Here is a 27,020-nt window from a genome sequence, read left to right as displayed (position 1 = left end):
ATGTGTTTCTCCACCGCACGATCGTGGTGGTTCTTCAGGAGGAAGATAGGATGAGATAACAAAGGGTGTAAAGTTGTGGTCAAGTCAGATTAGTTGATGAGGTTAGTTCACTTCATTTGGACTGGAATGAATGAATTCCGTTTGTTCTGGTCGTTAGGTTTCCAATGTTACTTCTCGTTCGTAGGTGTCTTATAATCTGGAACTGTGATTCCTGCAGCAATGTGGGATCCTGTAAGAACGTCATGTACAGGGATACAGTGGATATTACCCAAACTCTTTGTATGGACCAGATTGCCAAGTCTGCATTAATAACGTTTTAATGATAATGACCTACTGCTTAAGATACGTCTTTCCTATGTAATCTTTCCACTCCAAAGAATTTTAGTGTTATTATACAACATCTCAAAACCTGAAACAGGGAATTGCTCCTAGTGTTTGCAATAGAAATACAAATTTTCATATATACAAACACAATGAGCCTCATTACGACCCTGGCATTAACCATGGCGCTTTTAGCGCCATGGTTGATGCCGGTATTTTACCAACTCCGCCATGGTGAATGGCGGAATTACCGCCCCATTCCAAGGTTGGCGGGGCGGTAATTCCCCATTCACCATTGGCCCTTCCCCATTCCCATTTTTGCCCCCATAGGGCTCAACGGGAATGGGGAAGGTAGTAATTACGGTACCGCAAATTGCGGTACCGTAATTACCTCCAAAGTCCCTTTGCGGGTTCCTTCCTTAACGGCTGGTAAAACCAGCCGTTAAGGCCCGGACCCACAAAGGGACCTCGTAATTAGGCAGTAAGAGTTTAATGGCACCGACGGCCCGTTAACTCCTTACCGCCTGGGTCGTAATGAGGCCCAATATCTTCGATTTAGGCTAAACCTATGGCCAACTCAAGATGTGATGGCAATAAGAAAACTAATACTACCTGAACAAAATCAATGTCGATTCTGTAAAAATGCAATAGAGACAGAAACACTTCAACACTGTATTGTAACGTGTCCTGAGTTAAAGGATAAGCAAGACATATTTTACAAGAATCTTATTGTTAAACATTGCTATATGGAGCCAGATAAAATATGGTATTGTCTTTTTACAAGTATGAAACAAGCTGTCTGTATTGCGATAGTTCGAAATTTAGATTCCTTATTTCCCAAACCACCAAAGTAGCACAATTAAGTCCTTTGGTGATTGTATTACTGTGGAAATAATTTTGATATAAGTTTATGTAAGTTTTAAATGATTTTATGTAAGAAATGAAATATTCTTTGATTTAAATGTGAATTTTATATTTGTAATTTGTTAAATATTGTTTATAGTTTATTTGTATATTTGAAAGGTTGATTTAATCAACCAACCAAATAAAAAAAGAAAATTAAAAAAATACAAATTTCAATATCTGTACTGGAATGTTTCAGAGCTAAATTTGCAAGAGGGTGATATAGAGTTCTTCCGTTTTTTGTCAATATTTGGTGATGTTTGGGAAAGAAATAGAAAAGTCACAGATTTGTATTGTCTGTCTCCCTGTGCGCCATTTGAACCAATGGGCACATGATTTACAATGAATCTACAAATCCAAAGACCTGCTTGAAGAACATGCTTTCAACTGTTTTCCTGTTGCGGAATGTTCCTTTCATTGCAGCACCATGAGATGGTGTGTTCCGAGCTCCTTTCCAGCCTCCTTGCAACATGGGTGTTCACCCATCAGCTGATGCATTTGCATATGATGAATCTGCATACATGTCACCCCTGCCGAATTAGGAGGGAGGCTCCCATCATGGGCCTAATCTCTGGAGTGCAGAATAACATGCTTGAAAACCCCTACTGGTTTAGCCTTTGTTTTTGCTCTAACTGCTGAAGACAAGAGCCAATAAGATTTGCTAAACTTGTGACTGGCAGGCTGGGCATCTTTAGTGAGAAACCGGGGGCTCAGCCCAAACATATGTCATTCCAAGCTGAGCACAGCTTCTGTGGTTTTGTCACTAGTCTGATGTACACACCAGGCCTAACTATAGAAAGCTTCTCCCTTTCCCACACATGAGAGAAGAGATGAGAAGGGCCGCTTTTCTCCCGAGTAGAGACCGAGATTTAGTCCAGCATATGATAGCAGCACAGCGGTCAGATGGAGAGGGGAAGTGCGTAAGTGTGTGAGCACAGCCAACAAACGTAGCTCAGCAGTCTGCCTTTTACGTCATCAGTGACTGACAGTGAGAGTGTGCAGGCCAATAGGCCCAGCTAGGGGGCGTGGCACGAAGTGAACGCGTACCTGCTCCCCTATCCTCCATGTTCATTCCTCTTTCATCTTTCTTCCCGCTGCTGCTCTTGCCTCAGTGCTTTGAATCAGCCTCTCCAAACCTAATGCTACATTGTGGATTGGTTACATGTGCACTGCATAACAAAATGTGTGCACTGTAATAATATACCATTTGAAAATGACTTATTTTTTGAATGTATGTCGAGGTTACAATATTTTATTTTCAATTTCACTCATTTAAAAATGCACAAACAAAACTCGACAGCATTTCGTTTTCTGTGTTTATTCTTTCTTCTGTACACTCTCCCCCTTGTGATGTCATCCTTTCTCCCTTGGCCTTGTCATTCCTTACCTCTGGTACTGCCATTCCATGCCCCCTTGCACTGCCATTCCTTCCCTTTGTACAGTCATTCCTTCTCCACTGTGCTCTAATTCACTCTCCCAGTGCCCTACCAGTCCTTCTCCCCGTCCCCTGTCATTCCTTCTCCCTTGCACTGTCATTCCTTATCCCTTGTGCCATCATTGTTTCCCCCATTGCAGTGTAATTTCCTCTTTCCCGTGGGTTCTCATTCTTTCTTCCACTTACATCGTCATTCCTCCCCGCCCCTGCGCTGTTATTCCTTCCTTCAAAAATTGTACAATGCTCCTGTGTACTGCTGCTGGCCTGGCTTTGATCTATTGGATTTTTCGATTCTCCCTCGTGCTGTCATGTATTCCTTATCCCCCCACCCCCGTTTTCCCCTTCATTCCTATCCATGCTGTCATTTCATCATCTCTATGCTTTCATTCCTCATTCCTTCCCTCCATGTTAAATGTACAATGCAATAAACAACAAAAAAATGCCAGCACTATTGACTTGGCCAATGGTTGTTTATTTAGTGCGCATATAGAGAAAGGGTCACTCCAGAGTTTGAACACATGATTTCTTTAGCCTGAAGAATATGCCAAGTCCCCTTTTCACACTAGATGGTCAGTGCTTTCAAAGGTGTTCAGACTAGTTGTGTGCCCCTGCAATGGAAAATGACAGTTGGATATTTGCATAAGGAAAGTGTAGGAATGGTGGATGTGAAAAGGTATTGACTTCCATATGTGTAGTGATTACCTAACATCAATATGGGGGTGGGGGGCATGAAGGCAATCTCATAATATAAGAAACAAATCAAACGTGAATATTGATCCAGTGGTGGCAGCTTGGAGATCCATGCATAGAGAACTTTGCATGTTGAAATGCACTAATATAGCAACCCCAGAAACAGTCCTTAATATTAAGTATATATTCAGTGAAAACACTTTGTTAAAGGGATGTTATGATTACAAGTAAAACCGAAACCCCTGAGAAATCCGCCAGTTATGGTAAGCTAAGCAACCATAACTCGCACCACCACTGTGCACTGCTAAGACTAATGCCCAGGACATCAAAGATGACATCACACATGTCATTGATGACATCACATAGCTAGGCCACTTGTTTTTGTTCACTGACATATCTAAGCCAGGTGGTTCTGAGCCAGGTGGTTTTGTTCACTGAAAGTCAGAATATAAGCGAAAAGCACATTTAACTGAAAAGGCAAACACACTTGAGTGGTTGGAAGAAAAACCTCCCAAAAGAAGAAATTAGTGATAATGACATCTCTAATGGTAAACAATACATCTTTCAATATAAAGAAATAAATAAGAAATAATGGCATTTATACAGGGCTCATTGAAATAATAATATCTTCCTTTCTTATAGCACATACATTACATGAAGGTACAACACCCCAATTTAATTATGAAGAATCCCAAGAATCAGAAAGACTCTGTCCCTAGCTGCACCTAATCAAATTATGATCTTGTCTGCAAAATTGGATAAACTTAGTAATGACTTTAAGGGACTTTTAAATTATGTTAACAATCATGTTATTAGAAATGTTGATTATCACTGTCCTTCTTGTTCCTGTCCCCCTTCCCTCCACCAATCACCCCCATCAAATTCCCAAAGTATAAATGAAAAACACTTTGATGAAACTTCCCACTGTCCCTCCCCTGATGATCATTGTATAGGAATTCCAAATCCTCCCATTTATGTTTACCATTCTGATAACCCATCCCTTTCATGAATACATTTATTTTTATACTATATATATCTTGTATATTGTTCTTACATCTTTTTTTTTTAAGCACAATTAATAGTCCACGGACTACAAGACAGTTCGGGGTGTCCAGTTTACAAATATGGTGCCTGCGGATAGCACCCCTTGTCTGGACATGTCCGTTCTCTCATGACACACTTTTAATTGGTCTGTGGACTCCCACACGATTTTGTTCGCAAAGAGCCATCATCTCTGCAGACGTCCAGTGACGTCATCATCTGACCAGTGCGGCGTGACAGCATGCCCGCAAACGATGTCCATGCTCCACAGACAGTGTAATACTGCCTTTTCTGCTAATTTAGGGTGTTTCAAGTTGAAAGTTTACCCTTCCAGAGCTCCTACACCCAATCTTTCCAGGGCATATTTTTGACTGTGTGGTCCGGGGACAGTTGTGTGGTCAGTGGAAAGTTCCTCTGAAGGATCCCACCCATTACTTTTAGTAATTCTCAATCTGGCTACCCAGGAGAGAGTACTAGCACAAAACCTGCATTGCAGAACGTTGACAACTCAATCCAATAGCAACTGTCATGGCCATCCCTCCATCCCAGGGGCCACCACAACCACCACAACCATCTGGAGTGCATGGACACAGGAACAGGTACAGAGATATAGATGATGATGGAGACGGAAAGCAGGATGAAGTAGAGAAAGTACCCACTTCCAGAACCCGAAGTGAGTCATGGGCGTGGTGATTTTTTCCACTGTTGGGGTGTACCGAAGACTTGGGCAGCCAAGGTGATATGCACTGAGTGTGCAGTCATACTCAGTAACGGAAAACCTGGGCTGTACTCCTACGGATAAACTTTTCCTAGAAAGTCGGGCTTATTAATTGAGTCAAGTATAGTGTGAAGGGGGACGTGAGCTCCCCAACTAGGGATTTTTTTTCTTAGGTTTCCTGTAGACATCCCATATGCCAGGGATGTACTTTCCCCTCTGCACACTAAAATCCAGACTTTTTACTCAACTAGTCAAGATATTCCAAAGTGAATATAACTTTAAGAGAAATAAGAGTGCAAGGAATATTTGGAACTCACTGCACTCCTATGGGACCACCTCCATGTGCCGCTGCACCAGATCCAACACACGGGTGGTCTGAGAAAGGCTGTTCCTTTCTTACGGAGAATCAGGTTGACGACCCCTAACCCATCTTCCTCAACCACTCCTGCCACCACACAGTCTACTCCCGTGGGGTAGAGGATCTCAACGGCTGCCTCACAGGCCAAACAAAATGCTGTCTACCCTTACCTTTTGGGGGCCACAGTACTATTGTTGTGTTGTTATGCACTGATCTGCAGGGGGGAGCAGTTTCATACTACTTTCTAGGCCTTAGTCAAGAGCAAGAGAAACACTGCCACCTATCTTAAATTTCAGGCCCACCCAACATCTTCCTCTGTCCAGCTGCCCCCTCGTCTCTGTGGTTGGTGCCCCTTCCATCCCTCCCCTCCCCTGTAAAAAACAAAAAACTCCCAAAAAAATACAAAATCACAAAATACAAAAAAAAACGTTCCTTTACGAGCGACCTTTCAGAGTTAAAAAATAGAACTTAAAAAAAAAATCGCAGGACCATTTGCAGGCTGCATAGTCCGCGTACAGTGCGGTAGTCTGTGTACACCTGGAAAATATCAGGTGTGGGGTAGGGGAATGAAAATCATTTAAATAGTTTTTCATTCAAAAATGGTGGCTCTTAAAATAACATTTTCTTTCTCTCTTTGGCTTCCATATATATTGTTTAATTATTTGGTTTTATGTATCAAACAAACACATATTTTACGGAACGTAATGATGTTTTTTAACTTTCTCAAAAAGTGCTTCTAATTTTTTTTTGTTTCTCCTTTTTGTTTACTGCAACTATTACAGAATACTTGCATTTCTTATTTAATGGGTTTACAGAAACTTCTTCAATGCACTTTGAATGTTTTAAAAAAAAAGATGCCCACTTCAGTCAAATTCACTCCATCTCTTTGAAAATTTTGGACAATATCAAATGTAATATTTTCATTATGTAAAGATGTTATGCCAACATCCCGCAAATAAAAGCTGATAATATTTTGTTCACATTGTTCACAACTCAAACTCATCAACATTTGTCTCTGAGCTATTCTAAAAAGAAAGAGAATTGGAATGTGGAAACAGTTCCATCAACTTTCCAAATGTATCCTTCATTGCAAACTGTAATTAAATTCTGGCAACATAGCCCAAACCTTTGCCTCCACAGTGAACTAAAATAATATCCGGATGCTTCAAGTGAACCATATTCTCACTAAATGGGAGTAATTGCACCCACTTCATTCCTCAAACTCAATTACATGAAACTTGAAATTCATTTTATCCAACATTCCAGACAATCCACAGTGCTCAGAATACACCTTCAGCCAATGGATGCAAGAGTCTGCCAGAATCCATACACTCTTCTTCCTCAAAGACATAGCCATGGCCCTCTTCATTGCACTCAACAAACAAAACTCCTGCTACCCTCTCTTCCTGTACACCACATCCACAAAACCTGACTGGCTGAGCCCCTGATGTCCGCGGACATCCATAACTGTCTGCGGTCTCTGCAGTCCCCTTTCCATGCCAGGCATCCTTAAAAGACCTGGAAGACATGTGCGATGGCCGCGGACTTCCGCGTTGACTGCAGACACCATAGCACAGGACAGCCTGTTTAATCTTTTTACTTTTATGTTTGTAACACTCCCTCATTGGCTGCTTCAAACAGTCACACATCCATCCACCAATCACATCCAAAACCGCTACATGTAAATAACATGTACATTTCTCCTGTATCAAAAACTACTATAAAATTCTCCAAGATTTCTATTTGCAGATTCAACAACATCTGTATCTAACAAGACATAGTTGTAACGCTCACCTGATTCTCGCAGAGGCGCCGGTCTTGACTGGGCGACTACCGTATCTTCAAAGGTGATGTGCAGCACCCGGTTGGCTCTTTGGGCTGGACCTCTGTGCCCTGTATGCCTGACGTGCAGAGTGAGATGTCTGCAGATAGAAAATACGGGGTTAATGAACTGGGGTTATTGGGGTGTCCCTATCTCTTTCCTCTTCTCCTCTCCTGTAGACCCCCACAGGTTAACGCTCTCACCTTAGGTAAGTGAATGCCGAGCTCTCCATCTGCCTCGGGGCAGGGTGCTGTAACCAGTTTCTTCACTGGATAGGTAGCGCAGGCCTCTTTACTTCAGAGGACTGCTGTCCGTCGTTTACTGCACGAACGGTAAGTTTTGAGTAACTCAAATGTCTTTAAAGTCTTTAATAATGATGTCTCTTGTTTTGCAGGGTTCCGGCGATGGCGGATGACGGGCTGAAGTGAGTTGAAGATGGAGCCCGTGTGATGAATAGAAGCGCCTGGAAGCACGTAAGTAAGCGCTTGTTGCCAGCTTCACGAAGCGCTCTAACTGTCTTTTTATTTTGCAGGTACAAGTTCGGAGCGGCTGCAGGGTGCCGGGATACCCACTGGGTTAGATGTGGAAAGGAGTAATGGCACGTGAGTATTAAAGTTCCCCAATGTCTTTAAACGCACCTTGTTTTGTCTTTCAGATGCGAGATGCAGCGCCGACGGCCTCCGGAGCGTGCGAAGAGTTGGTAAGCTTTTGTCTTTCAGATGCCGGAATGCAGTGTGAAGACCTCCGGAGTGCACGAAGAGTAGGTAAGCCTTTGCCTTTCAGATGCCGGAATGCTAACCTGTTCTTTCTTGTCTTTATAGGTGTTGCTGAAGACTGGATTCAGGATGGTAAGCCTTTTTCCTTAGGCCCAGGACCGGATGCAGAAGACACGATGAGCGTTCTGCTGCAGAGGGTGCAGAATAACGCAAAGCAAGATTCATCCATCGGGTGTGGTTTAAATAGCCTCCTGTAGTGCTTAGGTGTCTCCTTCCACAGCCACGCCTAAGTAAGAAAAGAGTTCCTGGTAAAAAAAAGAGTTCCTGCCTTCCAGAAGAGTTCCAGTGTTCTGAATCTAGGGAGTGGCTCCAGCCCCACCCAACAGGAAAAGTAGTTCCAAACAGAAGAGGATCAGAGGCTCAACTGGCAGGCAAGTAAGCAGCATGGGACTGGGCATATTTATGAGCCTGGTGCCACTGGCGCCAGGACTGGGTCCAAAAGGTCCCAATTGGGACTGGTTGGCACTCGGAACCTGGGTTATGGATCTGCTTCCAAGGGAGTTGGGAAAACCCTGACCTTTTGGAAGCAGAGATCATGACAGTACCCCCCCTCAAGGCCCCTCCCAAACCGGGCTTCTCCGGGGGTTTTGGCTTGTCAGGAAATGTTCGGTGAAATCTTTTGATTAGGCGAGGAGCGTGGACATATTCAGCAGGTTCCCAGGATCTCTCTTGGGGGCCGTAGCCTTTCCAGTCAATTAGGTAGAATAGTTTAGATTTGGAGATCTTGGAGTCCAGAATGCTTTTGACTTCAAACTCGAGTTCTCCATCAACTAGGATAGGTTTTGGAGATTTGGTTAGTCGGGTTTGAGGTTGCACGGGTTTTAATAGAGAGACGTGGAAGACCAGATGTATCTTCATGTGCGGGGGCAAGTCCAACTTGACCGCTACTGGGTTTACTATGGTAGTGATGGAATAGGGACCAAGGTATCTTGGGTTGAATGTGCGTGGCCCTTTTAGAGATAGATATTTGGTGGATAACCAGACTTGATCCCCTACTTGATAGTGAGGGGCTTCCTTCCGATGTTGATCTGCTCCTTTCTTGTATTGTTCTTTAGCCCTTTGAAGGTGAGAAACAGCTTCCTTAAAGGCTTGGGTGATTGTAGAATGCAGGTAGTCTACTGCTGGTGTTTCAAGATCTTGGAGGGGATCCAACTCCGAGGTTCGAGGGTGACTGCCGTACAAAAGAAAAAACGGGGTTTTCCCAGTTCCCGAATGGACAGAGTTATTGTAGGCATACTCGGCTATCCAAAGGATATCTTTCCAAGTTTTTTCAGTTTGTTGCAGCATGCAGCGTAAATACTGTTCCAGAGTTTGATTGGTCCTCTCGGTTTGTCCGTCGGTCTGAGGGTGGTGACTGGTCGATAGTCTCACATCAATTTGAGCCGACCGACAGCAACTTCGCCAAAAATGAGAAATAAATTGACTACCTCGATCCGAAATTAGAACCGAAGGAAAACCGTGCAGTCGGACGATGTTTTCGAGAAATTCTCGGGCCAGAATTGCTGCTGTTGGCAAGCCTTTGAGCGGAATGAAATGCGCCATCTTGGAGAATAAGTCCACGATTACTAGAATCGTATTGTATCCGGAGCATGGAGGTAGATCGGTGATGAAGTCCATAGAAAGCGTATGCCAAGGGCGAGGTGGGATGTCAATAGGGCGTAAGAGGCCTGCTGGTCTTTCTTTTTGACTCTTGTTTTGGGCGCATACTCCACAGGACATTATAAAGTCTCTGATATCTTTTTTCCAAGACGGCCACCAGAAGTAGCGCTTGATCTTTTCTGAGGTCTTGGCTATACCGGGATGACCTTCCATTAAGGAGTCGTGATAACAAGAGATTACTTTTTTCTGTAAATCTGTGCTGGGTAGGTATAATCGTTCTTGGAAATACAATAAGTTGTCCTTTACTGCAAAGTCCTTTCCCTGCAGATGCCAATTCTGTATGTCTGCTGGAGTTACAAGTTGCCTGGCTTTATCCTTAACTTCCTCTATGGATTCTGTGGTGATTACACCCAGAATTCTCTGTTCGGGAATGATTGGTACAGGTTTAGGGTTGATCAAGTGTTCTTCCACTCCCATCCGAGAAAGGGCATCGGCTTTACCGTTCTTGGTACCAGGTCGATAGGTAATTATGAAGTCAAACTCGGCAAAGAATAATGCCCAACGGAGTTGTCTAGAGGATTGGGCTTTTGCGGTTTTCAAATATTGCAGGTTTCGGTGATCCGTAATCACAGTAACGGTGTGTCGGGCCCCCAGCAGATAATGCCGCCAAGCCTTAAAGGCAGACTTGATAGCCAGAAGTTCCTTGTCAGTAATCGTGTAATTGACTTCAGGAGGCGAGAATTTGCGGGACCAAAATGCCACGGGATGCAACTGATTGGTTACCGGGTCCTTTTGTGATAGAACTGCCCCCATGGCAAGGCTTGAAGCATCAGTTTCCACGATATAGGGGAGTTCGGGGCGAGGGTGTTTTAAGATTGGTGCAGAGATAAATTTTGTCTTCAAATCCTGGAAAGCTTGTTCCGCCTCGGTAGACCATTCAAAACGTTTGTTTTTCTTTAATAAGGCAGTGATGGGCTGGACTATTCGAGAGAACTCGGGGATAAACCTGCGGTAAAAGTTAGCGAAGCCTAACATGCTTTGCACACCTTTTATGGAGGATGGTGATGGCCATTTGAGAACTGCATCGACCTTCTTTGAATCCATACGCACTCCGCCAGGTGATAATATGAATCCCAAGAATTCAACTTCAGTCACGTTGAAAACACATTTTTCCAACTTAGCGAAAAGTTTGTTTTGACGCAATCTTTCGAGGACCATTTTCACGTGTTTCCGATGTTCAGATTCCGATGAAGAATAAACGAGAATGTCGTCGATGTAAACAACAACACACACATCTATGAGCTCTCTGAGGACATCGTTCATAAAATATTGAAAGGCGGCTGGGCATTGCAGAGTCCGAAGGGCATGACCTGATATTCAAATAGCCCATACTTGGTGCGGAAGGCCGTCTTCCATTCATCGCCCTCTTTTACTCGTACCAAGTGGTAAGCTCCTCTAAGATCCAGCTTTGTATATATGCATGCTTTTCTGACTTGGTCCAGGAGTTCAGGGATCAAAGGTAACGGATATCTATTCTTAACGGTGATCTGGTTCAGGGAGCGATAATCGATACAAGTTCTAAGGTCTCCTTCCTTTTTTGGAACGAAGAACAAAGCTGAAGAGGCAGGGGACTTGGAGGGACGAATAAACCCATTTGCCAGGTATTGATCCAGGTATTGTCGAAGGTGAAGGTTCTCAGGCTCGGTGAGGGCATAAATTCTACTACAAGGAGGAGTAGATCCAGGTATCAGGTCTATCTGGCAGTCATAAGACCTATGAGGAGGTAGAGAGTTAGCCTGCTCCTTCCGGAAAACATCTTGGTATTCTAGGTATTCGGGAGGTAACTGGGGAGTCTCTGAAGAAATTGCTGCCAGTGCAACACCAGGTGGAGGGTGACACGTAGAGACACATTCTGGAAACTGGACCGTTCTTGCTCGCCAATCGATCAGAGGATTGTGTTTCTCTAACCAAGGTATTCCTAGAATAATCTGGAACTGAGGGGCCTTGATCACATCGAACACGATCTTCTCATGGTGTCCATCTTGACTTACTAGCGTCACCTCTTGAGTGGTATGCGTTACTGGCCCGGAGGCTATCTACGTACCATCCACCGTAGTAATGACGTCCTTTACAGCCTTGGGACAAAGAGTTAGATTCATCCTCAAAACCATTTCATGATCCACATAATTGCCGATGGCACCGCTGTCGACGTAAGCTTCAATTGCATGTAATCGACCCGGATTATCAGGGCTAATGAGGACCATAGGTATCACGAAATGCGAGGTCACGGAACTGGTTTTCACGCTCGGCAAGAGGACCTCTATTCTTGTCGGGCGAGGTCGTTTCCCTGCTCAGAGTTTGAAACTGTGGTAACTGCAGCTCCTACTGCCTTCTTGGCAGGTTTCACCGGACAGTCTCGAAGAAAGTGCCCTGAGTTTCCGCAATATAGGCATAATTGCAACTGTTTTCTCCTTTCCCGCTCCCTTTGTGTTAGAGGACCTTTCAGACCCCCTATTTGCATGGGTTCCCCGGAGTCTACTCCTTTGGAAGGAGTGGGCGGTTTGGAAAATACTCGAGCATCAAACTTTGAACGATCGGCCTTCCTGTTCTGCAGTCTGTGATCTATTTGAACGACCAAGTCTATATAATCCGAACAGTCTTGTGGGGGATTCACTACTTGGGCTAAAACGTCTTTGAGCTCTCCACGTAGACCTCTATAAAACAGCGTAATCCTTTTGTCCTCAGGCCATTGAGTTTCCACTATTAGTCTATTGAAAGATGCAATATAAGCCAAAAGGTCTTGATTATCCTGTCGCAACGAAAGAAGCTCATTGTCCAAGGCCTGCCCCTGTGCATGTCTTGCGAACAGTTTTTCCATACTAAGCTGAAAGGCTTGAAAATCATGGAGAACCGGATCATCTTGATTAACTAGAGGGATCGACCAGTCTGCCGCATTGCCACTAAGGTACGAAAGTACAAAAGCTACTTTAGCTTGATCAGTTGGAAAGGCTGCTGGCCGGCATAAGAAGTGCAACCGGCACTGATTGATAAATACCGCAAACCTCTTTGGGTCACCAGAAAATCGTTCGGGCGGAGCCAGAGGTACATTCCCAGGTAGGTTGATCTGCACTGGATTCATAGAGGATGTTGAAGGAAGATTTGCCCCTGATGCGGGTAGCAGGGTCTGTCCGGCTTGTGACTGTAGCAATTGTCTAGCAAGATCATCTGTTCTCTCCTTGGAAATAATTAGTTCCCTTCTTAGAGCATTCGTTTCCTGACGAGCTGCATGCACTTCTGCCCTTAGTTCCCCAAGTAACCGGGCTAGGTGGTCAGTATCCGAGGTTTCCATAGCGCCTGGGCGAGAGTTTTGCGGTAGGCTTTGCGTTCTGTAACGCTCACCTGATTCTCGCAGAGGCGCCGGTCTTGACTGGGCAACTACCGTATCTTCAAAGGTGATGTGCAGCACCCGGTTGGCTCTTTGGGCTGGACCTCTGTGCCCTGTATGCCTGACGTGCAGAGTGAGATGTCTGCAGATAGAAAATACGGGGTTAATGAACTGGGGTTATTGGGGTGTCCCTATCTCTTTCCTCTTCTCCTCTCCTGTAGACCCCCACAGGTTAACGCTCTCACCTTAGGTAAGTGAATGCCGAGCTCTCCATCTGCCTCGGGGCAGGGTGCTGTAACCAGTTTCTTCACTGGATAGGTAGCGCAGGCCTCTTGACTTCAGAGGACTGCTGTCCGTCGTTTACTGCACGAACGGTAAGTTTTGAGTAACTCAAATGTCTTTAAAGTCTTTAATAATGATGTCTCTTGTTTTGCAGGGTTCCGGCGATGGCGGATGACGGGCTGAAGTGAGTTGAAGATGGAGCCCGTGTGATGAATAGAAGCGCCTGGAAGCACGTAAGTAAGCGCTTGTTGCCAGCTTCACGAAGCGCTCTAACTGTCTTTTTATTTTGCAGGTACAAGTTCGGAGCGGCTGCAGGGTGCCGGGATACCCACTGGGTTAGATGTGGAAAGGAGTAATGGCACGTGAGTATTAAAGTTCCCCAATGTCTTTAAACGCACCTTGTTTTGTCTTTCAGATGCGAGATGCAGCGCCGACGGCCTCCGGAGCGTGCGAAGAGTTGGTAAGCTTTTGTCTTTCAGATGCCGGAATGCAGTGTGAAGACCTCCGGAGTGCACGAAGAGTAGGTAAGCCTTTGCCTTTCAGATGCCGGAATGCTAACCTGTTCTTTCTTGTCTTTATAGGTGTTGCTGAAGACTGGATTCAGGATGGTAAGCCTTTTTCCTTAGGCCCAGGACCGGATGCAGAAGACACGATGAGCGTTCTGCTGCAGAGGGTGCAGAATAACGCAAAGCAAGATTCATCCACCGGGTGTGGTTTAAATAGCCTCATGTAGTGCTTAGGTGTCTCCTTCCACAGCCACGCCTAAGTAAGAAAAGAGTTCCTGGTAAAAAAAAGAGTTCCTGCCTTCCAGAAGAGTTCCAGTGTTCTGAATCTAGGGAGTGGATCCAGCCCCACCCAACAGGAAAAGTAGTTCCAAACAGAAGAGGATCAGAGGCTCAACTGGCAGGCAAGTAAGCAGCATGGTCTGCTGCAGGTAAGTCCACCCAAGCATTATGAGCCCGGCGCTTCCAGCGCTGGGACTGGGCATATTTATGAGCCTGGTGCCACTGGCGCCAGGACTGGGTCCAAAAGGTCCCAATTGGGACTGGTTGGCACTCGGAACCTGGGTTATGGATCTGCTTCCAAGGGAGTTGGGAAAACCCTGACCTTTTGGAAGCAGAGATCATGACAATAGTACAGGTATGATTATGTTTTTTAAAGTATTTTTTCATCTCTTTTACAAATGGAGGTATACAGGGTTCCTGCCACTTACCCTGTAATACGCTTTGCAATAAGCACTATTCTCTTTTTTAACCACTCTAGCAAATGCCATCTATTGTAACATTCAACATCTGCTCACATAAACTGGCAGTTACTTACAATGCTGTGCATTTAAAAATGTTTGTTTTTTAGGAGCATTTTCATGAAAGTTAAACAATGCATATGAACATCTATAGCAGCACTGTTTCTAACATAGCACTGTGTCTAACATCGTTCTAAAAGAAAGGAAAATAGCTGATTCAAAAGATGTGTACAAATTGTTTAAATGGCACTTGCTGTGTGGAACTGTCATATGTTGCAGTATATGCATACTGGCCAACATGACCTATTCCAAGCTATAGGTGCTTATCAAGTCTTGTTTTTTTTCTTTGCATACTGTGACTTGTAATAGCATTTCTCCCACTACACAGCTTAGACTGCAAGTCCGAGAATGCACACAAAAACAGGACCAGAGTGGAAGGTTTGATATATGAGTATATGTAGTGAAAAATGGAAAATGCTGTCCGTTTAAAAATATTTCTTTTTTAGGAGCATATTCATTAAATTTAAAAAATGCATATATGCATTTATAGCAGCACTGTGGTGTGTAACTTTTTTGTAAAAGAAAAAAAGCAGATGCAAAAGATGTGTACAACAATTTTAAGTGCCCCTTAATGTGTGGAAGTTAATATCTTGGCAGCACATGCATACCTGCTAATGTGACCTGTTCCAACTGTAGGATTCTTATCCAGTCCTAGTTTTTTATCTATATTATGGGATTGGTATTCCAAGTTTTCTAATGGAAGAAGTGGAACTACAACTCTTAGAATGCAAAGAAAAAAAAACAAGACTTGACAGGCACCTACACATTGGAATGGATCATGTTGGCAATATGAATGTCACGCTTTCAATCCTCACTCATTACATCCCTTACACTGACACCATTTTCCACCTGCTCACACATATTTGTATACTGCCAAGGTATCTATGTATAACACTTCACCTTACATACTGAGTACTCTTCTTTCACAACCTCTTCAATAAGACACCAACCACTGCTGCAACAACAATCCGTCATTGCATTACCACTAGGTCACAGTTTTCCTATTCTTTAAAAACACTGCGACACATTACAAATACATTACACCCCAAACACAGCACTTCTTTCATTAAAATCAGCAGCACCAAAATAAACTAGACAAAAAACATTTTCTCACAACCATTTTTGCCCTCTTCAAACAGCCCTACTCATACTCCAATTGTCCCAACAACATAGTTAACATACTTTAGTACACCACCCATAGCACAACTTTATTAACTCTTTTTCCCAACAACTCCTCCTTCCTTCATGAATAACAACTTATCTTACTAAAAGTACTTCACCATTACCACATATACCCACTAACTTTCTTTTACAATTGTAGGAAAGAAGAAGATTGCACAAGACAGCTACCAAAAAACAAACACTCTTCACATCCTATAAAGTAAGTACATTAATATTGCATGTATATCTCTCTAATTGTAACAATGTACTTTCAGTATATGTTAGCTTAGAGTATTCTTTTCAAATCACCAACATTAATTTCACTCTTACTCATTATATTGCAACATTGACACTATTTCTATTTCTTAATTATTCAATCACAACACGACTCCCTTACTCACTAGCTCAAGCCCATCACACCTGTACAGACTCTCACTCTTACAACCTTCCCAACAACACCTATCATCCCACTACACAATCACACATCACTCTATTCATATCATATATACAATCACACCCACACAAACATGCACAATGCATGCATATATATTACATAACTTTCAAAGCCAAACTTTCTTTTTTCCGAATAGACGAAACACAATGCCTACTAAAAAGCAACTCTGTACAAAACAAAGAAAAAATAGAGCAGATAAGACTAAAAGCACGCCATATAGTCATCCACCTCTAAAACAATGTATAGAAATCATTAAAACAAAACAGCTATTAACCTCACTCAAGCAAACTAAACCAGTCACCACTAAAAAAAGTAAGGCCCTTCTCACAAAAACTTAAAGTAAAAAAAGATGTACAAACACAAGCACACCTACTAATGAACCTAACATGCTATCTAGCAATGTTAACGTAACAAGTAACTTCAGAAAACATTAGCGAAAACCTCATACAAAACAACCTCCTAACAGACAAATACAAAAAAGAAATAGCTAAATTTCAAAACACATCTGCTGCAATGCCAGATCGAGTATGTGTCTGTTGTTGCAGAACTTTAAAAAAAGAGCACGAAAAAGTAGATATGCCCTGCAAAATAGCAGACAATTAGGAATCCCAATGGTTCCAATAAGTTATATTCTGCTGTTAGATATACAAATAAAAAATAATTGACTCCTCAATAGTTTGCATGCACTGCAATTCAAAGCTTGATATTAACCAAATGCCAATATGTGCTAGCCCTAATAACTTAAAAATATTCCCACTTCCAAAGACTCTTCAACAACTTAACTTGTATGAGAGTATTATAATCCAAACAGTACACCAATTTCAAGCTATAACACACCTTCAACTGAAAACAGCCAAATGGCCTCCATTTGAGTTACTAAAAGGCATCTGTGGCAAAGTAGTAAATTTGCCATTCAATCGTAAATAAAATGTAAAAAAAACTCTAGGAGTACATGGCTAATGGATCAATCTTTGATTGTACTAGTTAATGGTGTACCAACAAAAGACAAAACTATTTTGCAACAACTAGTCGACTTAAACAAAGTTAGACAAGCCATATAATATCTGAACGAAAACAATGAATACTACAAAGATATAAACATAGAGGAAAACCTAAAAGAAACCACCAAAATAATTCAAGATTCACCAGCTACTGGCCAAGTTAAACATGTAGATCCTGTTACTGCAGCCAACATTTTAGACCAGTATACAATTCACCCACTACACTCCAAATACACCATTGACGATGCATTAGAAACATATCAAATGCGTCAAGCCATTGGATACCCTATGAGCATATGGGAAAAAGTGTACAAGCATGTTATTTGCCTCTACTCTACTCTACTCTAATCTATCCCACAGGAAAAGGAGGAAGATATGATGAAAGACCCCCAGAAATTAGTGCATCAGAATATCGCTCTTTGCAAATGTATTATGAAAACCCCAGATTCAAACAAAATGTAGAATACATTTTCCAGCTCCTGTTTGCAAGTAAACTAACAAATGTATGTTATGAAGTTGCACGCACAATAAAAGCAGGCTCAAATTTCTTTAACGTGTCTGTTACCCAACTGCTTCAAAATATAACATACAAAGATAATGTTTTGCAGTCAAGTATCACAAATCTATTGGCAAACATGCGTGGTACAAAAGAATACTGGTCCTGACGTCACGCTGATGTATGTTGTATCCTAAGGAAACTGGGCCTGCCCACATGGTTTGTAACTTTAAGTTGTAGTGAGTATGCATGGGATGACTTGCACGACTTCTTAGGTACTGTAAACCTAAATAAAGAGGGAATAGATATAAAAACACCAGGAGACCTCTGTTCTCTTGACCCTGTCAATGTATTAAGATACTTTCACCATCACTTCTTTGCCATGCTGCACTTCATCTGCAATAAAACTACTCCTCCACTTGGAGAAGTGCAACACTTCTTTTGGGGAAAAGAATATCAATCCAGAGGAGCACCACACATGCACATGCTTTTGTGGATAAAATATGCTCCCAAATGTGTCCATGACAGTGATGCCACTGTTTTATAGTTTATTGAAAAATACATTATCTGTGACATCCCTTCAGAAATCACACAGTGTCCTAAGTACACAAATCCTACGCTTCCAAAAACATAAGTGTGGAAAATAGTGCCAACGTAGATATAAAAACAAAGCTAAATACAATACCAGATGTCGCTTTGGCTTACCTAGGTCAGTTTGCCAAAAAGGACAAGTACATAGCTTGATGTCTTCTGTTAGACACAGTGTAAAATGCAAATTCCTTAATAACACATAAAACATTAAAAGGGACAAAGCATCCAAGTATATCAATGATCACAATGCAAACATTGCCCTCTTGTGGAATGCACATATAGACATACAATACATTGCAGAAAATGCCACTGCCTTTGCAAGATATGTCATAGCCTATCTCGCCAAAGCTGAGAAAACAGAGCTAAAAGACCTCTCTGATGTCATATCATTTGACAAAACACTGTCACAAAAATTGTATGGCGCTGGTTTGAAAATGCTCTCCCAACGAGAATGCGGGTGCTACGAAGCTTCAGACGGTTTAACAGGTGCAGCCTTATATGGCACATCTGAACACATTGTGTGGCTTAACCTTGGTGCATCTTCATCCCGAAAAAGAGTACTAAATTCCAACTAAGAGATAGAAACAATAGCCACAAATGATCCCAACAGCCAAGACATAATAAAAAAGCAATGTAATTGACGCATAATACCCAAACAGAAGTACTGCTTTGGAAAACATGCACCTGTACGACAGGCCAAAACTACTTCTACAAAAACAATGTCACACCAGATGAGACAACGGGCAAATATTCAGTTTCAACATTGTGAACGAAGCCTAGTAAAACATAACAAACCCAACCTTATTAATCATATCAAGTTATCATTTAACTCTCTGCAACATAGAGAACTTTATTACATTGCCCTACTGCAACTTTTAAAATCTTGGAGAAAAGAAGAAAAACAATTAGGTGATTGAGACTCATTTGAAGCTGCTTTCAAAGCAAATGAAAGCACATCAAAGCAGTATAACAAATGTCAATTTCAAACAATACAAAGAAATGTTGAACAATGGACTCCAATAAAAGGAAGAAATGTAAGCTCTTCTAGATAAAGACACTCCTGAGGGGAGTCAACCTTCCCTTACAGGAAGCCAAGAACCACTTGCAGAATCACTCATTCTAAGTTAAGCAGAAATACCCATGTCTGAGGTAGAAAATATCATGTATCAATCTAAACAATCTGAAGAAGACTTGTCAGTGACAAAATCACAGCTAAAAGATGAACAATTCACCATTTATCTAGAAGTCACTGAAGAAATTGAAAATGAAACGGAAACTGGTAGCTGTACAAATTATAAACCTCTGCTACTGTATGTAACTCGTGAAGCTGGTTCTGGCAAAATGTTCTTAATTAAAATAATCAGCACATTTCTACAAGATTTAGCAAACAACAACCTTTCGGCTGTTGTGACCGTCCCCACTGGTTTAGCTGCCTACAATGTAAGAGGTGTAACACCATAACAAATTAGAATACTACAAATTAGCATCAGAAGCTGCTACTGAAATACGCAGAATTCTGAAACAAATGAAAGTGCTCCTGATAAATGAAGTAAGCATGGTTTCCAACTTCATGTTGGCTTTAATTCACCTCAGAATGTAAGGAAGTCCTAAAAACCGACTACGAAGAACTGTTTGGACGAAAACACGTTATTGTTTTTGGAGACCTCCTACAGTTAACAACAGTTAAAGGTCAACCTATTTTCACAACATTGGGACACAAACAATGCCCTAACACATTTGGCAGCATTGGAAATGTAAACCCCTGGCAACATTTTCGCTAGAGAGAAATAACTCAAAACATGTGCCAGTCTGCACACCTCAGCCATGCTAACATTTTAAAAAGCATTACAAGTGGTCTGTTTACTAAAGATGCAAAATCCATCTTAAATACTAAACCATGAGCTATTTGGGATAAACACATCTGCTCCTAATGTGAGGGAGCAATTAACTCAACAAAATATAAAATGCATGACCTTAATGCCGACCCTTGCAAGTTGTATTCAATTAAATGATCCAATGTTGACAAAGAAATGCAACCCATACTGCATATCAGCTCCACAGGCAAAGTAGAAGTACACAGCATGATACTCCCTATGTGTCAACAAGCAACAGCACGATTAAATAGCTTAGAAAATGTATCTCCAACACAGCCGGATTAGAAAAAACTCTCTGTCTAAACTGCAGAGTAATTCTAAAATGTAACTTTGACATAGAACAAGGTTTAGTCAATGGGGAAATTGGTACAGTTGATGGTTTCCAAACATATCCACATGAGAACAATATTCATCGTGTCAACATCCACTTTGACAAACTTGCAGAAGTTAAAAAAATAGGCTGCACAGTAGCATGTTTCCTCCTTTTCAAAGACATGTACGTATGCAGAGAACAATTCTCTTGCATATGCTGTCACTATTCACAAATTGCAAGGTGTAACCCTAAATGACGCATTGATTGACATTGGCAGCGCAGTCTTTAAAGAAGGTATGAGGTACGTAGCACTTTCGTGTCTAGGTCACTCAACTGTCTATTCTTAGTTATCTTTGATACAAAGTCAATGCTGACATTCTTTGCATCCTAGAATACAATAGGCTATGTGTACTGTACACCCCCATCTACATATGTACCCTGTACCTCAAAAAAGAAAACCTTTCAAAAGAACACTAATACAAACAGAACCTATTACACATTTCCCACCAATACCACTAAAGAAACAAAGCCCAACTGCTTCTCCATCAAATAATACAACCACAAAACTGTCTAGTACACAATCAACTGCACGTCCATCAGAAGGCAAAGAGAAACATGTCTCTTCTCAAAAAACAACTGCAGGCCCATCTAAGGATGCAGAGGTACAACTCCCTGGTCCATTTAAATTCAGCAACACAACAAGAGTAAATTGCTCTACAAATATAGCAATCAATATTCTCTTCCAATTGCCACCAATTTATCACAACATTTACTTAAATGGTTCATACCAGTTGTGTTTCCAAGTGCTCGTTCTTCATAGAAATACCAGCAATAATCCTGACAGCACTTACAGTGTCTCAGGTATAAGACAAGATTTAGACTACTTTACAGGAATGGTAAAGTCCTCCATAAACACACGAAGACCCACAAGAATTTCTAATGTACTTATTGCAAACCAAAAACATCCCTGTAAATTAAATCTTTCAGATGTCATACACGTGGAAACATACATGTATTCTCTGCAACCATGTTTCACCAGAGCACATCCCTAATGAACGATTTTGTATGTATCCATACAAAAATTCTGAATCCATTCCATTTCACCAGCCTCTGGAGAATGCATATCATATTATAGTATGCCCTTTTTGGTATTCAGACAGTCGTTACAGAATACACAGACTCACATGGCCAATATGTTATACTAATGCTTCATGCTCATGTTACATTGCAGATTGTACCAAAAACAACTGTAAGCCTACCAGCTTCAAACACAGCTAAGTATCTCTTAGCAAGAAAACCTTCACAACAGTGGGCATAATCTATCACACTGGTGCCACATCCACATCAGGCCACTATACTGCATATGTCAAAAAGCCAATGGTTGGTTTCAATGTAACAACACCTCTGTTACTCCAAAACATAGGTTACCAGCAAATCTAACAAATGCCTACTTAATATTCCTTCAACCCAAATTTAGTTACTAAACTGTAGCACAATAAACAGTTAGAATACACATAACGCATACTCAATGCATCCATAATACTGTAATTGTACTTTTAAAAGCCATAATATTTAGAATATGCCAACAGGTATCTAACTATTTCAAAAACACCCTTCATTGCAATACACTTTAAATATGCCACAACAGTTCTTGTTACTGCAATACTTCTTGTAAAATCCAATATAATTACAATACACTGATTTTACAATCAGATCTAACAAATGCCTACTTAATATTCCTTCACCTCCAATGTACCCACTAAACTGTAGTACAATAAGCCATTAGAATATGCTAACTGGTATCTAACTTCATCTAAAATAGTACAATGGTACCTTTAAAACCCAAGACAATCGAAATATGCCAACATGTATCTAACTACTTCTAAAATACCCTTCATTGCAATACACTCCGATTATGCCAGCACAGTTATTCTTTCTGCAAAACTTCTTGTAAAGTCCAATATAGTTAGAATCTGCTCTTAATTACAACAAACTTCAAACAAACATACCAACCCACTTACACTCACATAATTATATTTTTAATCCTCTATAGAGGTTTCTTCCCAATGACTTAATGCATATTTCATGTCAATACAACAACAGAGTAGCTCACACTAATATGTACCAAACATAGTAAATACTGTTTATGAGGGTGAACAAGTAAATATTTATGTAAAATGGTATGCAATTAAAGCTTTTAAATGATCCTGCTTAACAAATGTGACTTTTTACACAGAAAAGGAAGGATATATTCCAGCTTTATTACTATACGCAACTAAGTAACCATACCACATATTATCCTATTTGTTATCTTCACAAAGAAACAAATACATATTCCATAAGCACTATCCTCAACTGTACTACAATCATACATATCATATATACCATCCCACCATATTACAAATACTGCATACTCCCCCCACAATACCTATAATTACTTTATGCATATTATTATGCTATGTGTTACCAGTGGCCAGATTCTTGGGGGCATGGCCTAAAGTTATATCCCAAGTATCTGCACTGGCCACAACCACCGAAATATAATTAAACCATATAACAAGTACTTACAACACACCTTCAAATAACAAGACTCACCCAGAATCATCTGCCATCCAAATGATGGCCGCAGAGAGCAAACTTGACACAGACTTTGCGGCAGCTGCACACCTTTTTTTCAACTATACAAACAACTCCATGTCAACTTTATTCCTCTCTCCCTTCCTTTCCAGGCCCTCTTTCAGCCACAAAATAACCCCAAATGTGTTTTCCTTCTTTTTTCTCACCGTGCTGTCTGCAGTCAGTGGCTATGTTGGCGCACTGGGTAGCACCTGCAAACCTTATTTTTAACCTATAAAAACAGCTCTGTATAAGTTTTATTTCACCCCCCACCCGTTCCAGACCCTCCTTTGGCCACCAAATAACCACAAATGTGTTTCTCACACTTTTTCCTCACTGTGCTACATGCGGACACTGGTGGCTGCCCGCAGATCCAACATGGTGACTGTTTCAGAAAATATGACGCAGCTCACATTTTTTGCCATCCAATCAGCGGGCATGTACGATGTCCGTGGACAACACGCCAGACCCTGATTGGTCCTGAGGCATCTGCTTACCCCATATCAGGAAATGAGTCTGTGGACCAGATATCACTAATTTTTTTGTACCTACTTTCTGGCCATTTAAACAAAACTACTGGATGGAAATACACCAAATTTACTAAAGCATGCTTTCGGCACCACGCCACTGCTCCTAGCACATGTTGGGTGAAAATGTATCCTGCGGTTTGGGCTGTAGTTGAGAACAATTTTTTTTTCCATTGCGTCTATGAGGATTTGCACACATTTTGGGACCCCCCCTTATAGCTTTTCCCCCCTTAACAGAACCACACCAAACCTCACAAAATCATTTTGAGGGGGCCATATCCTTTCTTTGCAAAGTTTGTTGAGGATTCATCCAGTGGGGGCAAAGTTATAAGCCACCCTAAAAGAGTTCTTTCCATGAGTTGAGCAACTTAACCCTAACTACTGCAGGCCCTGTAATATATGAGTAAATATATGAGTAAATCAGCACTAAAGAAAGTGTGAAGTGTGTGATGTACCAATGGAGCTATTAAAAAACAAAGATACAATGCCTGCACCGGATTCAGCTTTTCGGGGGGTTCAGTTGAGTCTTATATCAGTGCCTTACTAGTCAAGACAAAACGTGAAACTAGATTAATAAGTACCTCTGGCAAAAACACATACAACAGTTAATCCCAACTAGACTTCTGTTGAAGAGGCCTTAATGAAGGGGCACACACATCATAATGAAACCATATGGCCTAGCTCAAGAGTCACTACATACATTCATGGTCAATTAAATAGATATAAATCATGAAGATGCCAAGATGGCATAAATATCAAATTAGTTGCCATTACATTCCTAATGTTCAAGCCTCATGCTGCTAGACTCAAATAGTCCTTCACTTTCACCCAAGATCTACCTATAAAGCTCAGAACTGTAAATACAACACTCTGCTGATCACTGATCTCACATTAGTTTAGGGTTGATTTCAAGCTCATTGCTACATTCCAAACTGTACTGACACATAGGGCACAATGAAGTTCCCTCTTTAGATCATTAAGAAATGTAGAATCAAAGCTGCAAAATGTCAAGGTATAATTTAACATACATATTTCTATATCAGTAGTTTGATCCAATACATGTACCATGTACCATTCAGCTTCCAGTGATGTTTTCCTCAACATATATATTCTTGAAAAGGGATGTGCAAGATTTTAGGTTGCATTTTTTAATTACTCAGCAATTATAGTCTTCATTTGCATTCTTAATATGATGTTCTCTGATGGCTTCTAATTCCTTACTGTTTTGCATGTAGTAGTCAGGGTCACACAGAGTTACCTGGCAAGGTTAAGAGATCAGCCAATGCCTTTTATATGGCCTTAGCTTTTCATTTGACCATATTCTCATCCATGGGAATACAGGTTTGACAAAGTTCATGCAATCTATGCCCTTAAGGCCAACCCAAGCTCAAGCCTCATTCAGTGCTAACATTTGAATCCACTTAGACTTTGCTAGAAGTTGTCTGTATTTTGTCTGCATTAAGTATTTGTGAAATGTACATAGTGAGAACCTAACTAAAAGAAAAAAGAGCACTATCCAATAAATAGGGTTAATTCAGATGGAGGAGTGTGGGGAGCACAGGGATATGAGGGGGCAAGGAGATGTGATATGAGGTGGACAGCCTTAAAGAATTGATTGAAAGGAGGGAAATTATCCCCATAAAACAAACTCGCTTTGCATGTTATCTATCGACAATTCATACTGTAATTGTTTTGCGCTTAAATAGGGCTGTGACTGGAAACATAGAGGGAGACTCCTGGTAAATCTTTCTGGATGAGATTGATACTTCAATGAACTATTGACATGACTAAGTGCTCAAAATGTAGGGTAAGGTAATACAGACATGAAGGATGGTCTCAGAAAAAGGATATCCACAGTGGAAGGCCTCAAGTAAACCTGTTTTTTGACTCTCATCCTATCAAACTTTATATTTCATATCTCAGTTGAGCAATTATTGGGTGCTGCCAATTCAACCCAGGCATGGTTTAGGGCACATTCCAGTGCTTTTTATATTTTAATAATCCAATCTACCAGGCCAGACCGTCATTGTGCTTCAAGGTTCATTGACAGTTATCCATATATCTTTTCAGGATAATGACCTGACAATTAATGCCTCCAAGACACAGATAAAAAAATATGACAAGACAGTTGTGGACTGCGTTTTGTCTGTGGGGGTAAGTACACTGAATGCCTTTGTCAAAGGAGCTGGCCACTCTATTGATGTTAGAACCAAGTAGATCATCATACATTTTGGAAGTTGACTTTGAAGCCATGTTGGAAGTCTGCTAATCCAAGATTGTTCATTGAGTAATATGTGATAGAGAAGAGCTATGACTGCCTGCATAGGCAGTACATTTAGAAGGAATTGAAGTCCATCTGTGGAGGAGTTCTCTTGGGCATACCCGGTAGACCCTGTTTAAAAAGGTTAGGCTTGAACTAGCTCTGCATACTTTCTCCTGCAAACCCAATGTGGATGAAGAGAGACCCAAAATCCTGGCTCAACGAAAATAACACCTATCCACTTTGGACAGAACCTTTTCTGGGTGTACCTGGCATTATCATAATCCAAGTACAGACCTCCTGCCTCATGTAGCACACACTAACATATGCCAGAACTTGTATTGCTCTCATTAGCAATACTAGGAATACAACTTTCTTACAGTGACTCTGCAAAAGGTTATTTGATCCGTCCCTCCTATAACAGATATGTTGAATTAGGTAATTTAGGTATGCCTTTTATCCTTCTTGTGTCTGTTTTCCCATCTTAACGATTAGGTTTAGGTCTACTTGATCGAAAATGTTGACCTTTTCCAATTTGAGTGATTTTTTTGGGGGGGTTGTTCTAAAATGTGGGGGGAGACCACCTGCATCCTCTCCCACGTATCCCCATCCTAACCTATTCCCTTAACCCACCCCATGTACACATTTAATTCAGTTAGACCGAAATACAATCTAAAAGGTCAATTTCTTTTCGATCAAGTATGCTAATACCATCGATTATGCCATCTAGAAGCATTATCCAGGCCTGGAAATGGTCATAACTATACATCATGCCAGATCTTCCCAGGTCCAAAAGCTCACCTAGCGTTGCCATTTTGTATCACCCTGCTTAAGTTCTCCCTTGCTCTCTTTGCACTTTGAAGCAGCAGTCCTGTGAGGTGCCACTCCATAAAAACACCAAATATAAACATATTTTCAAATACATGTTCAAGAAAATAAATCAGAGAGAATGAGGTACAATGTTGTGCGTGTTGGGGGAAGTGCTGTATCATCACCCTAAAAAGGACTTTCCATATTATACTATGAACTCCTACAGCTAATAGTGGTTTACTATGGAGGCAGGGTATTCGATCAAATCTGAAAGCAAGAAATAC

This window comes from Ambystoma mexicanum, chromosome 7q (assembly GCF_040938575.1).
Source record: "Ambystoma mexicanum isolate Mex_15411 chromosome 7q, UKY_AmexF1_1, whole genome shotgun sequence".
NCBI classification, from domain to species: Eukaryota; Metazoa; Chordata; class Amphibia; order Caudata; family Ambystomatidae; genus Ambystoma; species Ambystoma mexicanum.
This window is presented reverse-complemented; position numbering follows the sequence as displayed.